A 15924-nucleotide genomic window follows, 5' to 3' on the forward strand; every position below is an offset into this window, starting at 1 on the left:
GAGTGACTCCAAGAGGGTTGGAGCAGATTGACATAAGCAATAGCTTCACTGCACTGGTGCCTGATCTATATGTGCCTTCATCATTGGTATTGCCTGTGTCTGCGACAGCTATGCTGTACTCCTACAATGTTTATTCCAGCAGGGCTTCGTCGTCGAGTTCGACTCCTTTCCTTCTCTCTGGATCTGATGGGGGCACTGCCTGCTGTGGGAGGTTTGAACATGTTGCCAGGAGCAGCGGACTGACACTATACTGCTTCTCGTGGGTCCGTGAAAGGTTTATTGAATTGTGTCGTAGGAATGGGCCGATTTCTCCATCCATTCTACATATTTTCAACGACGGACTTAACTGCCTGTTCAGGGTCAGGTGCCTATGAACCAGAGTTATACTGTTAGCACTGAGGCGGTGTGCCCTCGAAAGAAGTCCACTGTGTGCAGCTCACCCTGCACTAACATAAATAACATGAGCATGTCTACTTTGGCTAAGCTTCCCAGTTAAGCAATGAAAACAATCAAGCATCCCAGAAAAGCGATAAAAATAGCTCATGATAACATTTGTACCTTAAAAAACAGGGTTAATGAAATCAATAATTTGTTAGTAACAGATGACATTCATATTCTGACAATTTCTGAAACTCACTTAGATAATACCTTTGATGATACAGGGGTAGCAATACATGGTTATAACATCTACAGAAAAGACAAAGGCAAAATTTGGAGGTGTTTTATATTGAGAACCACATTCCTGTATAGCTTAAAGAGGATTCTTCCTCACCTAAAGACCATTATTATGGGAAGCTGTTATAGACCACCAAGTACTTACAGACAGTAAATGGATAACATGTGTGAAATACTTGATAATGTACAGTACCTGTCAACATTTTGGACAGACCTACTCATTCAAGGGGTTTTTCTTTATTTGGACTATTTTCTATGTTGTCTAATAGTAGTGAAGACATCAACACTATGAAATAACACATATGGAATCATGTCGTAAAATCAAAGTGTTAAACAAATCAACATATATTTTACATTTTAGATTCTTCAAATTAGCCACCCTTTGCCTTGATGACAGCTTTGCACACTCTTGGCATTCTCTCAACCAGCTTCACTTGGAATGCTTTTTCCAACAGTCTTGAAGGAGTTCCCACATATGCTGAGCACTTGTTGACTGCTTTTCCTTGGTATTTGATGTTTTATTAGGATCCCCATTAGCTGTTGCAAAAGCAGCAGCTACTCTCCCTGGGGTCCACACAAAACATGAAACATAATACAGAATGACATAATACAGAACATCATTAGACAAGAACAGCTCAAGGACAGAACTATATACATCCTTCACTCTGGTCCAACTCCTCCCAAACCAACTCAACTGGGTTGAGGTCAGGTGATTGTGGAGGCCAGGTCATCTGATGCAGCACTCCATCACTCTCCTTCTTAGTCAAATAGCCTTTACACAGCCTGGAGGTGTGTTGGGTCATTGTCCTGTTGAAAATAAAAAACAGAAGGGATGGCGTATCACTGCAGAATGCTGTGGTAGCCATGCTGGTTAAGTGTGCCTTGAATTCTAAATAAATCACCAACAGTATCACCAGGAAAGTACCCCCACACCATCACATCCTCTCCCTCCATACTATGCGTTGGAAACCACACCTGCGGAGATCATAGGTTCACTCAAATTTGGACTAATCAGACGAAAAGACAGATTTCCACCGGTCTAATGTCCATTGCGCGTGTTTCTTGGCCCAAGCAAGAATCAAGTGAAATCGCTGCAACAATTAATAAAGAGCTGCAAATATTGTGGGGCCTGTTCGGTTAGACTTCAGTGAGGCTTTGACATTATTGATCATAGTCTGTTTCTGGAAAAACTTGTGTTATGGCTTTACACCCCCTGCTATATTGGGAATAAAGAGTTACCTGTCAAACAGAACATAGAGGGTGTTCTTTAATGGAAGCCTCTCCAACATAATCCATGTAGGATCAGTAATTCTCAGGGCAACTGTCTAGGCCCCTTACTTTTTTCAATCTTTACCAATGACATGCCAAAGGCACTGACTAGAGCCAGTGTGTCTATGCATGCGGATGACTCAACACTATACATGTCACTATACAGCGACTGAAATGACTACAACACTTAACAAAGAGGTGCAGTTAGTTTCAGAATGGGTGGCAAGGAATAAGTTAGTCCTAAATGTAAAAAATAAAATAAAAGCATTGTATTTGGGACAAATCATTCACTAACCCAAAACGTAAACTAAACTTGTAATAAACAATGTGGAAATTTAGCAGGTTGAGGTGACTAAACTGTTTGGAGTAACCCTGGACTGTAAAGTGTCATGGTCAAAACATATTGATACAACAGTAGCTAGGATGGGGAGAAGTCTGTCTATAATAAAGCTACCTCTACCTTCTTAACAACACTATCAACAAGGCAGGTCCTACAGGCTCTAGTTCTGTCACACCTGGACTATCAGTCGTGTGGTCAGGTCCCACAAAGAGGGACTTAGGAAAATGACAATTGGCTCAGAGCAGGGCAGCACGGCTGGCCCTTAAAAGTACACAGAGAGCTAACATTAATAACATGCATGTAAGTCTCACATGGCTCAAAGTGGAGGAGAGATTGACTTCATCATTAACTTGTTTTTGTAAGAAGTGTTGACGTGTTGAATTCACAGAGGTGTCTGTTTAAACTATTACCACACAGCTCGTTCCCCCATGCATACCCCACAACACATGCCACCAGAGGTCTCTTCACAATCCCTAAGCCAAGAACTATGGGAGGTGCACAGTACTACATAGAGCCACGACTACATGGAACTCTACTCCACATCAGGTAACTGATGCAGCAGTAGAATCAGATTGATAAACAGATACAAATACATCTTATGGAACAGCGGGGACTGTGAAGAGAGACACACACACACACACGCAAACACACGCACACATCCACATGATAAAACACGCACTATACACACACGTACACATGGATGTTGTATTGTAGACATGTGATGGTGGAGGTCTGAGGGAATACACTAAATGTATTGGGTAAAGTGTTATGACATGTAAGGTCTTGTCATATTTTTGTTCTGTATATAACTGCCTTTAATGTTGCTGGACCCCAGGAAGAGTAATTGCTGGCTTTGAGGGAACTAATGGGGATCCATAATAAACCACAGGAAAAGTAGCTGCAACCTGACCAGTCCTTTCGCGGGTCCTGATGTGGGGTCCCAAGAGCCCAGCGGTGAAATGGTAATATGGACCATTTGACACTGTCAAAACAGTCCTGTCAGATCACTGAGAAACAGTCCTGTTAGTGAAGCGTCCAGTCTTGTCAGCTCACTGAGAAACAGTCAAGCGTCCAGTCCTGTCAGCTCACTGAGAAACAGTCAAGCGTCCAGTCCTGTCAGCTCACTGAGAAACAGTCAAGAGTCCAGTCCTGTCAGCTCACTGAGAAACAGTCAAGCGTCCAGTCTTGTCAGCTCACTGAGAAACAGTCAAGAGACCAGTCCTGTCAGCTCACTGAGAAACAGTCAAGCGTCCAGTCCTGCCAGCTCACTGAGAAACAGTCAAGCGTCCAGTCCTGTCAGCTCACTGAGAAACAGTCAAGCGTCCAGTCCTGTCAGCTCACTGAGAAACAGTCAAGAGACCAGTCCTGTCAGCTCACTGAGAAACAGTCAAGTGTCTAGTCCTGTCAGCTAACTGAGAAACAGTCAAGCGTCCAGTCCTGTCAGCTCACTGAGAAACAGTCAAGCGTCCAGTCCTGTCAGCTCACTGAGAAACAGTCAAGAGTCCAGTCCTGTCAGCTCACTGAGAAACAGTCAAGCGTCCAGTCCTGTCAGCTCACTGAGAAACAGTCAAGCGTCCAGTCCTGTCAGCTCACTGAGAAACAGTCAAGCGTCCAGTCATGTCAGCTCACTGAGAGACAGTCAAGCGTCCAGTCCTGTCAGCTCACTGCGAAACAGTCAAGCGTCCAGTCCTGTCAGCTCACTGAGAAACAGTCAAGCGTCCAGTCCTGTCAGCCCCACTGCGAAACAGTCAAGCGTCCAGTCCTGCCAGCTCACTGAGAAACAGTCAAGCGTCCAGTCCTGTCAGCTCACTGAGAAACAGTCAAGCGTCCAGTCCTGTCAGCTCACTGAGAAACAGTCAAGCGTCCAGTCCTGTCAGCTCACTGAGAAACAGTCAAGCGTCCAGTCCTGTCAGCTCACTGAGAAACAGTCAAGCGTCCAGTCCTGTCAGCTTACGGGCGACAGGTAGTCTAGTGGTTAGAGCGTTGGACTAGTAACCAAAAGTTTGCAAGTTCAAATTCCTGAGCTGAGAAGGTAAAAAAAATATGCCATTCTGCCTCTGAACAAGGCAGTTAACCTGTCTAGGAACCCCGTTCTGCTTGCGGAACCCCTCGCCAACAGCCAATGAAATTGCAGGCCGCCAAATACAACTTTTAGGCACCATTTTAAAGATAGAATGCTCGTTAATCAAGCCACAGTGTCTGATTTCAAATGCTTTACAGCGAAAGCTCCACAAACGATTATGTTAGGTCACCACCAACTGACAGAAAAACGCATCCATTTTCCAGCTAAAGAGAGGAGTCACAAAAAGCACAAATAGAGATAAAATGAATAACTAACTTTGGATGATCTTCATCAGATGACAACCATAGGACATCATGTTACACAATACATGTATGTTTTGTTTGATAAAGTTCATATTTATATCCAAAAATCTTATTTTACATTGGCGTGTTATGTTCAGTAGTTCCAAAACATTTAGTGATATTGCAGAGAGCCACATGAATTCACAGAAATACTCATTATAAATGTTGATGAAAATTCAAGTGTTATGTATGGAACTTTAGATAAACTTCTCCTTAACATTTTTGGGATAAGGGGCAGCATTTTCACCTTTGGATGAATAAGGTGCCCAGAGTGAACTGCCTCCTACTCAGTCCCAGATGTTAATATATGCATGTCATTATTAGTATTGGATAGAAAACACTCAGATTTCCCACTTCCTGTTTGGATTTTTTTCTCAGGTTTTTGCCTGCCATATGAGTTCTGTTATACTCACAGACATCATTCAAACAGTTTTAGAAACTTCAGAGTGTTTTCTATCCAAGACTAATAATAACATGCATATATTAGCATCTGGGACAGAGTAGGAGGCAGTTCACTCTGGGAACGCTATTCATCCAAAAGTAAAAATCCTGCCCTCTATCCCAAATAAGTTTTTAACCCTCTGTTCCTAGGCTGTCATTGAAAATAAGAATTTGTTCTTAATGACTTGCCTAGTTAAATAAACGTAAAATAAAAAACTGAGAAACAGTCCCGTTAATCAAGCATCCAGTCATGTCAGCTCACTGAGAAAAGTGCTAGGCAGCCTCTCCATTTTTCTTCCTGACTCTGACTCTCTCTACCAGCCTCTCTACCCTTCACTGTACCAGTCTCTCTACCTGTCACTCTCCCAGTCTCTCTATCCTTCACTCTCCCAGTCCTCTCCCTGGAATAATGTCAGATATTCATAGAATGCCACAACATTACTAATACTAAACATTAATAGTTTCCTTGAAAAAGCTCAAACCCTTCCTTCACTAAATCTGGTCATTATAGCGATACAAATGGCAATTCTGGTAAATGATTCCATAGGTGTTCCGAGATTCCCGATTATGTTCCCAAAACATTCCTGGAGTCCCTGAGAAGATGTCCCCATCCCCAGATACAAGGCTTCTGCCCTTGTAAGTGGAGAAACCTGAGAGTTGCTACTCTTCCGTGTCCATGTGCTATTAAAAAACATGCCTCCATAATCCATAATCTTCTATATCCTGCCTTATTAAGAGGCCTTGGTTTCACTCTGGAACTCTCACCAGAGAGAGAGAGAGAGAGTACTGTAATTGTTTCCAGTATAAAGTACTATGCACAAATGAGTGTCAGGCGGATGCAATCTAGAGGAAGTCCTCCAGAGTGCCCTCATCTTTCCTTTTTCCCTTCTCCATCTTTTACGGACTGTGGTTAACCCTGGTCATCAAGAACGTGTTCACCACGCGGAACCATGTAGAAACATGTCCACAGTATTCTAGTGACACTCGCCTTGAACAAACACAACGGAGAATCTCTAAAACCGTAGTCGAGCTGCATTGACCTTTGACCTCAGTATTTTTTTTCATGAAGTATGTGGAACAGCTTTGTAAAAAGATTCAACTGACTTGTGCGGTTATAAGTGCGGCAACGCTCATCTGTTCTACCATTGTCTTTGGACACCCATTGTATCAATGTGGCAGCTCTTCCCATGGTTTCCTATAGTCGGGCACACGTGCAATCCATTTGTTACAAACATTCACTCTCTCTCTCTCTCTCTCTGTCTCCCTCCCTCCCTCCCGCATAACAAAGTGATCTAAGTGCAGCAATTGTCCCTTATTCATTTTGATCCAGATGGATTGTGGAGGGAACTGAGGCCCATTCAAAGCCAATGGCAGAGGAAAACAGGCCACGTTAGATTTAATGTAATTGCTTTGGTTAAACAGACTGAGAAACATATGAGAGGCATTCCCACTTTCCAGATTCACACTGAGAACCATATGAGAGGCCTTCGCTTTCCAGATTCACACTGAGAACCATATAAGAGGCCTTCGCTTTCCAGATTCACACTGAGAACCATATAAGAGGCCTTCGCTTTCCAGATTCACACTGAGAAACATATAAGAGGCCTTCGCTTTCCAGAGTCACACTGAGAACCATATAAGAGGCCTTCGCTTTCCAGATTCACACTGAGAAACATATAAGAGGCCTTCGCTTTCCAGATTCACACTGAGAAACATATAAGAGGCCTTCGCTTTCCCAGATTCACACTGAGAAACATATGAGAGGCCTTCGCTTTCCAGATTCACACTGAGAAACATATAAGAGGCCTTCGCTTTCCAGATTCACACTTGAAACATATAAGAGGCCTTCGCTTTCCAGATTCACACTGAGAAACATATAAGAGGCCTTCGCTTTCCAGATTCACACTGAGAACAATATAAGAGGCCTTCGCTTTCCAGATTCACACTGAGAAACATATAAGAGGCCTTCACTTTCCAGAGTCACACTGAGAAACATATAAGAGGCCTTCGCTTTCCAGATTCACACTGAGAAACATATAAGAGGCCTTCGCTTTCCAGATTCACACTGAGAAACATATGAGAGGCCTTCGCTTTCCAGATTCACACTGAGAAACATATAAGAGGCCTTCGCTTTCCAGAGTCACACTGAGAACCATATAAGAGGCCTTCGCTTTCCAGATTCACACTGAGAAACATATGAGGCCTTTGCTTTCCAGATGATTTTTCTCTTCTCCCCACTTTGCCACTTCCATTGAAGGACACTACACGGTTCTATAGAGGCTGGTATTTTCAAGTACCTGCATTCCCTTGGCTGGATAATGGACCTTAGTGTTGAGAAACGAGGAGACAAGAGTTTGTTGCTAGAAAGTGGATGTGTGTGTAGGATGTGGGGGGAATGGGTGGAGGCCACCAGTTCGATGCGTCGTTAAATCAACCACTACTGAGAATATTACAGGAGAGATACACAGTGTCAGGGGAAAACAATAGGCATCAACCCCAAATGAAAGTTAACGACATGGCGTTAAAACAGAGTTTAGCGAGGAGAGGGAGGCGACAGCTGTCACATCTCGTGTTTAACGGCGAACAGTAAACAAGACGTCATGGTTTTGGGCGTTTACGGGCTGCTGGGGGAGGGGGTTAACGTTGAAGGGTCAAGAGCTCCTGAGAGAAGCCCCCCCCCCCCCCCCCCCAAAAAAAAGAGTTGCTAGCTTCTACTTTGCTTAAAGGGCGATGCAAGTATACAATATGAATGAATGCAATTACCCCTCATTACAGATTATAAAACCTTTAACCCACAACATGTGTTACTGTCATTTGATTTTACATTGGGGGACAATATAATATCAAACTGATTCATCAGGAGTCCACTTATGGTAGAACATTACCCATTCTATGTATAACTTTACCCATTATATGTATAACATTACCCGTTCTATGTATAACATTACCCATTCTATGTATAACATTACCCATTATATGTATAGCATTACCCATTATATGTATAACATTACCCATTATATGTATAACATTACCCATTATATGTATAACATTACCCATTATATGTATAACATTACCCATTATATGTATAACATTACCCATTCTATGTATAACATTACCCATTATATGTATAACATTACCCATTCTTGGCCCTAAACTGTAACTGAACAGAAAATGAGACAAAACAGACTTTCAGTCAAACAGCACCAACCAGATCACAACAAAGAACTGTTGTGTGTTCCAATTCTGTTATCCTAACCACTAGCACATCATATCCATAACAGCTGGGCTCGGTCCTCTGCTGGACGCCGTCTGCTTGGTGTGTCGGTCACATGGCCTAGTGAGAACCTGCAGGAGAAGGAAGGAGCAGGGGTTTATTTTGGCAAATTGCAAATTGGGCCTTTCTGTTTTTCAGCTTCACCTGACCAGAAAGACCGGAGAGAGACCAGAGAGAGAGCAGAAAGCAGAGAGCAGGCCCAGACAGAAGTAGAGAGACCAGAGAGCTGAGAGCAGAGAAAAGAGAGCTGAGACCAGACAGAAGCAGAGAGACTAGAGCAGGGAAAAGAGAGCAGGGAGCAGGGAGCAGGGAGCAGAGAGCAGAGAGCAGAGAGCAGAGAGCAGAGAGCAGAGAGCTGGGAGCAGAGAGCAGAGAAAAGAGAGCTGAGACCAGACAGAAGCAGAGAGACTAGAGCAGGGAGCAGAGAGCAGAGAGCAGGGAGCAGGGAGCAGGGAGCAGAGAGCAGAGAGCAGACAGCAGAGAGCAGAGAGCAGACAGCAGAGAGCAGAGTGCAGAGTGCAGAGAGCAGGGAGCAGACAGAAGTAGAGAGACTAGAGCAGAGAGCAGACAGAAGTAGAGAGACTAGAGCAGAGAGCAGACAGAAGTAGAGAGACTAGAGCAGAGAGCAGACAGAAGTAGAGAGACTAGAGCAGAGAGCAGACAGAAGTAGAGAGACTAGAGCAGAGAGCAGAGACCAGAGAGCAGAGACCAGAGACCAGAGAGCAGAGAGCAGAGAGCAGAGAGCAGGGAGCAGAGACCAGAGAGCAGAGAGCAGAGAGCAGAGTGCAGAGTGCAGTGAGCAGGGAGCAGGGAGCAGGCCCAGACAGAAGTAGAGTATGGTTGAAAACAAAGTGCTGGTAATAGATTTTCCCGTCGTCAGGCTGTCCCTAACCATGAACATTCATTAAGGTGACTCAGCTGCTCGTAACCAGTTATTAAGGGCTTTTCTCAGGCTCAAACTCTTCCAGAGGCTTACAGAATCGGAGGACTGTACCATGAAGGAGTGGCAGCTGGACAACTTTCCATCCATTAAGGCGTAACGTTGGTTGATTGACACACAATTGAACTCTTATGCATTTGACTTTGATTCTTCATTCCCTGGCCAATGCTCAATAGTTTTTATCTATGCAGTAAGAGCCGTACAGGGTGAAACTACATTATGTGCAAAGTTCCCGATCGCGCATGAAGCCAGAACTATTTGAATTTGAAGCGTGTCATATTGCTAAATGGGGCTGAATGGCACCAAAGAGATGCAAAAGGATCATGGTCAATGTAGTCGTTTTCATCCTGTCTGAGAGAGTCAACCGGAGCCTCCTCCGGAGGCCGGCTCGTGATTGGTCTGTGTCAGCACGTGGTCCTATGTGACGACAAATGTAATAGTCAGAATGGGTCACTATTTAATTAAATATGTAGCAGTCAGAATGGGTCACTATTTTATTAAATATGCAGTAGTCAGAATGGATCACTATTTAATTAAATATGTAGTAGTCAGAATGGAACACTATTTCATTAAATATGTAGCAGTCAGAATGGATCACTATTTAATTAAATATGTAGCAGTCAGAATGGATCACTATTTAATTAATATGTAGCAGTCAGAATGGATCACTATTTAATTAAATATGTAGTAGTCAGAATGGATCACTATTTAATTAAATATGTAGTAGTCAGAATGGATCACTATTTAATTAAATATGTAGTAGTCAGAATGGATCACTATTTAATTAAATATGTAGTAGTCAGAATGGATCACTATTTAATTAAATATGTAGTAGTCAGAATGGATCACTATTTAATTAAATATGTAGTAGTCAGAATGGAACACTATTTCATTAAATATGTAGTAGTCAGAATGGATCACTATTTAATTAAATATGTAGTAGTCAGAATGGATCACTATTTAATTAAATATGTAGCAGTCAGAATGGATCACTATTTAATTAATATGTAGCAGTCAGAATGGATCACTATTTAATTAAATATGTAGTAGTCAGAATGGATCACTATTTAATTAAATATGTAGTAGTCAGAATGGATCACTATTTAATTAAATATGTAGTAGTCAGAATGGATCACTATTTAATTAAATATGTTTTAGTTAGACCTGTAAAATAATTTGATGTGGGCGATCAATCTTTTAGAGCCAAAAAGTGCCACACCCCCAAAATATTGGCAGGTGGGCGATGGTAATTTAAGACCTGGGAGTTTGGCACCGCTAGGTTGGCATGCAGTAGCCGCCAAGCAGAGCTTGTGACTTCACGCTCCAAACCAGACATGGGGGCCCTGGGTGATCCTGCAGTATGAGCCGTACAGGGTGATCCTGCAGTATGAGCCGTACAGGGTGATCCTGGAGTATGAGCCGTACAGGGTGATCCTCTGGTATGAGCTGTACAGGGTGATCCTGCAGTATGAGCCGTACAGGGTGATCCTCCGGTATGAGCCGTACAGGGTGATCCTGCGGGATGAGCTGTACAGGGAGATCCTGCAGTATGAGCCGTACAGGGTGATCCTGCAGTATGAGCCGTACAGGGTGATCCTGCAGTATGAGCCGTACAGGGTGATCCTCCGGTATGAGCCGTACAGGGTGATCCTGCAGTATGAGCCGTACAGGGTGATCCTGCAGTATGAGCCGTACAGGGTGATCCTCCGGTATGAGCCGTACAGGGTGATCCTGCAGTATGAGCCGTACAGGGTGATCCTGCAGTATGAGCCGTACAGGGTGATCCTGCAGTATGAGCCGTACAGTGTGATCCTGCAGTATGAGCCGTACAGGGTGATCCTGCAGTATGAGCCGTACAGGGTGATCCTGCAGTATGAGCCGTACAGGGTGATCCTGCAGTATGAGCCGTACCGGGTGATCCTGCGGGATGAGACATACCGGGTGAACCTGCAGCATGTGCTGTACTGGGTGGGAATGACGCAACAAATATAAATTAAGTGTAATAATTGCACTATGGACTACTGTATGCTGAAGCTTAAACTCTATTGGATCCGTTTGGTTCGCTCCTGGACCAATAGGGAGAAATTAAATCCGCACAACTGAATAATTAACTGAATAATAATTTAGGACAAAGGATCTCGGCTTGTATTTGGTAAATACAAATTCTTACAAAAAAAATTATCACCTTGAATAAATATTGCTGTGTGAAATGTGTACAGTACATCAATACATCTACAGCACAATCGACTTAGATATCGGCCATAAATCCCCCCCTATAGTTGACTAGGGTGAAGACTAATTTATTTTAATCTGAGGGTCTCTCAGATTTCAATGTTCACAATTCAATAGCAATACAATAAACATGAATCCACAGAAAAACACAAAACCAATTCACACATACTGACTTATAAACCGCTATGAGATTTAAAAAAAAATCCAATGTGAAGGACTGTGCCTATCAATTAACACTGTAAGGTGCTTAAAATGTGGTGTGTTCTTATGACAGTCACATTGAAATGTATGATGCAATGATATCTTGCAACAAATAATCCTACCACACAGTAGTACGGCAGTGCACATTCAGTGTCCTCCAAGAAAAATGAATCTTTGCATGCAAATCGTCTTATGGATGTCCTGGGTTCCGGCGGCTCGCCACCCTTGGTGTAACTGAACCCATACTCAAAAAAACCTGAGCTGTTTTACAAACAGGATCACACAATATACAGCTCTGGAAAAAAATGAATAGACCTCTGCAAAATGTTCCGTTTCTCTGGATGTACTGTTTATAGGTATGTGTTTGGGTAAAATCAACATTTTTTGTTTCATTCTATAAACTACTGACAACATTTATCCCAAATTCCAAATAAAACTATTGTCATTTAGAGCATTTATTTGCAGAAAATCACAACTGGTCAAAAATAACATAAAAGGTGCAGTGTTGTCAGACCTCGAATAATGTAAAGAAAACCAGTTCATATTCATTTTTAAAACAACACAATACTAATGTTTTAACTTAGGAAGAGTTCAGACATAAATATTTGGTGGAATAACCCTGATTTTCAATCACAGATCAATCTGTTGTCAGCAGTTTATAGAGTAAAACAAAAATGTTCATTTTACCCAAACACATATAGTTGAAGTCGGAAGTTTACATAAACCTCAGCCAAATACATTGAAGTTTTCACAAATCCTGACGTTTAATCCTATTAAAAAAATCTCTGTCTCAGGTCAGTTAGGATCACCACTTTATTTTAAGAATGTGAAATGTCAGAATAATAGTTGAGAGAATTGTTTATTTCAGATTTGATTTCTTTCATCACATTCACCGTGGGTCAGAGGTTTACACACACTCAATTAGTATCTGGTAGCGTTGCCTTCAAATTGTTAAACTTGGGTCAAACGTTTCGGGTAGCCTTCCACAAACTTCCCACAATAAGTTGGGTGAATTTTGGACCATTCCATTCCCCCTGACAGAGCTGGTGTAACTGAGTCAGGTTTGTAGGTCTCCTTGCTCGCACATGCTTTTTCAGTTCTGCCCACAAATGTTCTATGGGATTGAGATCAGGGACTTTTGATGGCCACTCCAATACCTTGACTTTGTTGTCCTTAAGCCATTTTGCCACAATTTTGGAAGTATGCTTGGGGCCATTGTCCATTTGGAAGACCCATTTGTAACCAAGCTTTAACTTGCTGACTGATGTCTTGAGATGTTGCTTCAATATATCTATCCACATCATTTTCCTACCTCATGATATCATCTATTTTGTGAAGTACACCAGTCCCTTCCTTGCTGAGTGGCCTTTCAGGTTATGTCGATATAGGACTCCCTTTTACTGTGGATACAGATACTTTTGTACCTGTTTCCTCCAGCATCTTCACAAGGTCCTTTGCTGTTGTTCTGGGACTGATTTGCACTTTTCGCACCAAAGTACGTTCATCTCTGAGAGACAGGACGTGTCTCCTTCCTGAGCGTTATGACAGCTGCGTGGTCCCATGGTGTTTATACTTGCGTACTATTGTTTGTACAGATGAACGTGGTACCTTCAGGCATTTGGAAATTGTTCCTAAGGATGAACCAGACTTGTGGTCTACCATTTTTTTTCTTTGGTCTTGGCTGATTTCTTTTGATTTTCCCATGATGTCAAGCAAAGAGGCACTGAGTTTGAAGGTAAGCCTTGTAATACATCCACAGGTACATCTCCAATTGACTCAAATTATGTCAATTAGCCTATGAGAAGCTTTTAAAGCCTTGACATGATTTTCTGGAATTTTCCAAGCTGTTTAAAACTTTTTAGGGCTGCAATCCCGTTAACGGGATAATTGTCATCAACAACCGCTGAATTGCATAGCGCCACATTCAAACAATATTACTAAAAATATTTATAATTCATGAAATCACAAGTGCAATATAGGAAAACACAGTTTAGCCTTTTGTTAATCCACCTGTCGTGTCAGACTTTGAAAATATGCTTTACAGCGAAAGCAATCCAAGGGTTTGTGTAAGTTTATCGATCGCTCGACAAAACATTATGTGCGCCTAGCATCAAGTAGCTTGGTCACGAAAATCAGAAAAGCAATCAAATTAATAGTTTACCTTTGATGATCTTTAGATGTTTTCACTCACGAGACTCCCAGTTACACAATAAATGTTCCTTTTGTTCCTTAAAGATTATTTTCATGTCCAAAATACTTCCATTTGTTTGGCGCGTTATGTTCAGAAATCCACAGGAAAGAGCGGTCACGACAACGCAGACAAATTCCAAATAGTTTCCGTGATGTCCACAGAAACATGTCAAACGTTTTTTATAATCAATCCTCAGGTTGTTTTTAAAATATATAATCGATAATATATCAACCGCAACTGTCTTTATCAGTAGGAGAGGGAAAGGCAATGGCAGCCCCAACTCTGTTCCGCACACAAAACGCTGCTGGCACCCGGCCATACAATGACATGATGTTATCGTTCTCGCTAATTTTTCAAAATAAAAGCCAGAAACTATGTCTAAAGACTGTTGACACCTTGAGGAAGTGATAGGAAAAGGAAGCTGGTTGATATCCCTTTAAATAGAGCAAAGACAGGCTATGGAACATGGAGTTTTCAAAATAGAAGCTACTTCCTGGTTAGATTTTTCTCAGGCTTTTTCGCCTGCAATATCAGTTCTGTTATACTCACAGACAATATTTTTGACAGTGTTGGAAACTTTAGAGTGTTTTCTATCCAATACTAATGATAATATGCATATATTAGCAACTGAGACTGAGGAGCAGTTTGGGCAACTTATTCATCCAAGCTACCCCAGCCTAAAGAAGTTAAAGGCACAGTCAACTTAGTGTATGTGATCTTCTGACCCACTGGATTTGTGATATAGTGAATTAGAAGTGAAATAATCTGTCTGTAAACAATAGTTGGAAAAATGACTTGTGTCATGCACAAAGTAGATGTCCTAACCGACTTGCCAAAACTATAGTTTGTTAACAAGAAATTTGTGGAGTGGTTGAAAAATTTGTATTAATGACTCCAAGCTAAGTGTATGTAAACTTCCAACTTCAACTGTACGTAAAAATAGTAAAACCAGAGAAACTGGTAATTTTGGTCTCTTCATTTTTTCCCGGAGCTGTATTCATATTTATACCATGACTTCCTTTCAGATAAACATTAATATAGCTCTTAGCTGTAATCTCTTACAGGAATAAGAAAATAAAACTTCAAAATGTCAAAATGCTTTACACTTTAACTACAGCACCAAGCTCATATGAACTAAACACTAAACTAGCCTGGGAAAATGGAAAGCTATTTTGTTACAGTTTACACACCATTTTTTAATGAAGTAATCTAAAACATGCATGTAATACCAAAATGGATTATGATACTAGCTAATCACATTTTATAAAATGTATGAAATCTAAAATAGTTCTCCATGCATAATTAGCATGATCTCTAACGTTTGTCATTTCAATTGATCGATAGCTGAGCTAGCCTAAACGCTAACAGTCTGTGCATATCAAATCACATTTTATTAGTCACATACACACGGTTAACAGATGTTATGCTTCAAGTTCCGACAGTATGCTTGGTTCAGTATGAACACACACAAAAAAAAAAATATGCTAGCAATAGTTTAGCTAGCTTAATGGCTAGCAGCTCATGTCTCCATACAAAAAAACTCACCAAATCCTCACGTCAATCTTTCCCTCAATCCCTTCACAGCACGTTCCTATAGATAAAAGTGAGTGTTAATATCCAGTGCTTTCTTTTTAGTTCAGTTATATAAAACTTCTCAATGATTTGAAACGTTGTTTTTCTTCTATGGAATGGCGATAGCTCTTCACGTTCCTTTCTAGTGCTTTTTCAGCACGTTGGTGTCGACTGGTCTATAACGTGAGGTTAGGAGAGGGTCTAAGAGAATATTGAGTTTTAATTGGCTCAAAATAAACTGCTTGAGAATATTGAGTTTTGATTGGCTCAAAATAAACTGCTCGTCATGCAGCTTCTGACAGCTGTTTCGTAATAGCTGTCAACTTAAACATATCAATAGCAATATAGTCTGATATGATTGTTAACTGGAATCTCACTAGTAACGATGAGCATACAACATTAGTTGACCTGTGTTACATAAGCAC

The 15924-nt window shown here is 41.6% G+C and overlaps 1 long non-coding RNA gene across 1 annotated transcript; it reads right to left on the minus strand.

The window, feature by feature from the left end:
- Nucleotides 1-705: 705 nt before the first annotated feature.
- LOC149985344 (uncharacterized) lies at nt 706-15685 on the minus strand. Its single transcript, XR_016482430.1, has 3 exons — nt 15473-15685; nt 8298-8434; nt 706-1482 (listed from the first exon to the last, which is right to left on the minus strand). It is a non-coding gene; the product is annotated as an uncharacterized LOC149985344 (long non-coding RNA).
- Nucleotides 15686-15924: the final 239 nt, after the last annotated feature.

The sequence above is a fragment of the Oncorhynchus mykiss genome, chromosome 1 (genome assembly GCF_057628025.1).
Source record: "Oncorhynchus mykiss isolate SJ-2025 chromosome 1, ASM5762802v1, whole genome shotgun sequence".
Lineage (NCBI taxonomy): Eukaryota > Metazoa > Chordata > Actinopteri > Salmoniformes > Salmonidae > Oncorhynchus > Oncorhynchus mykiss.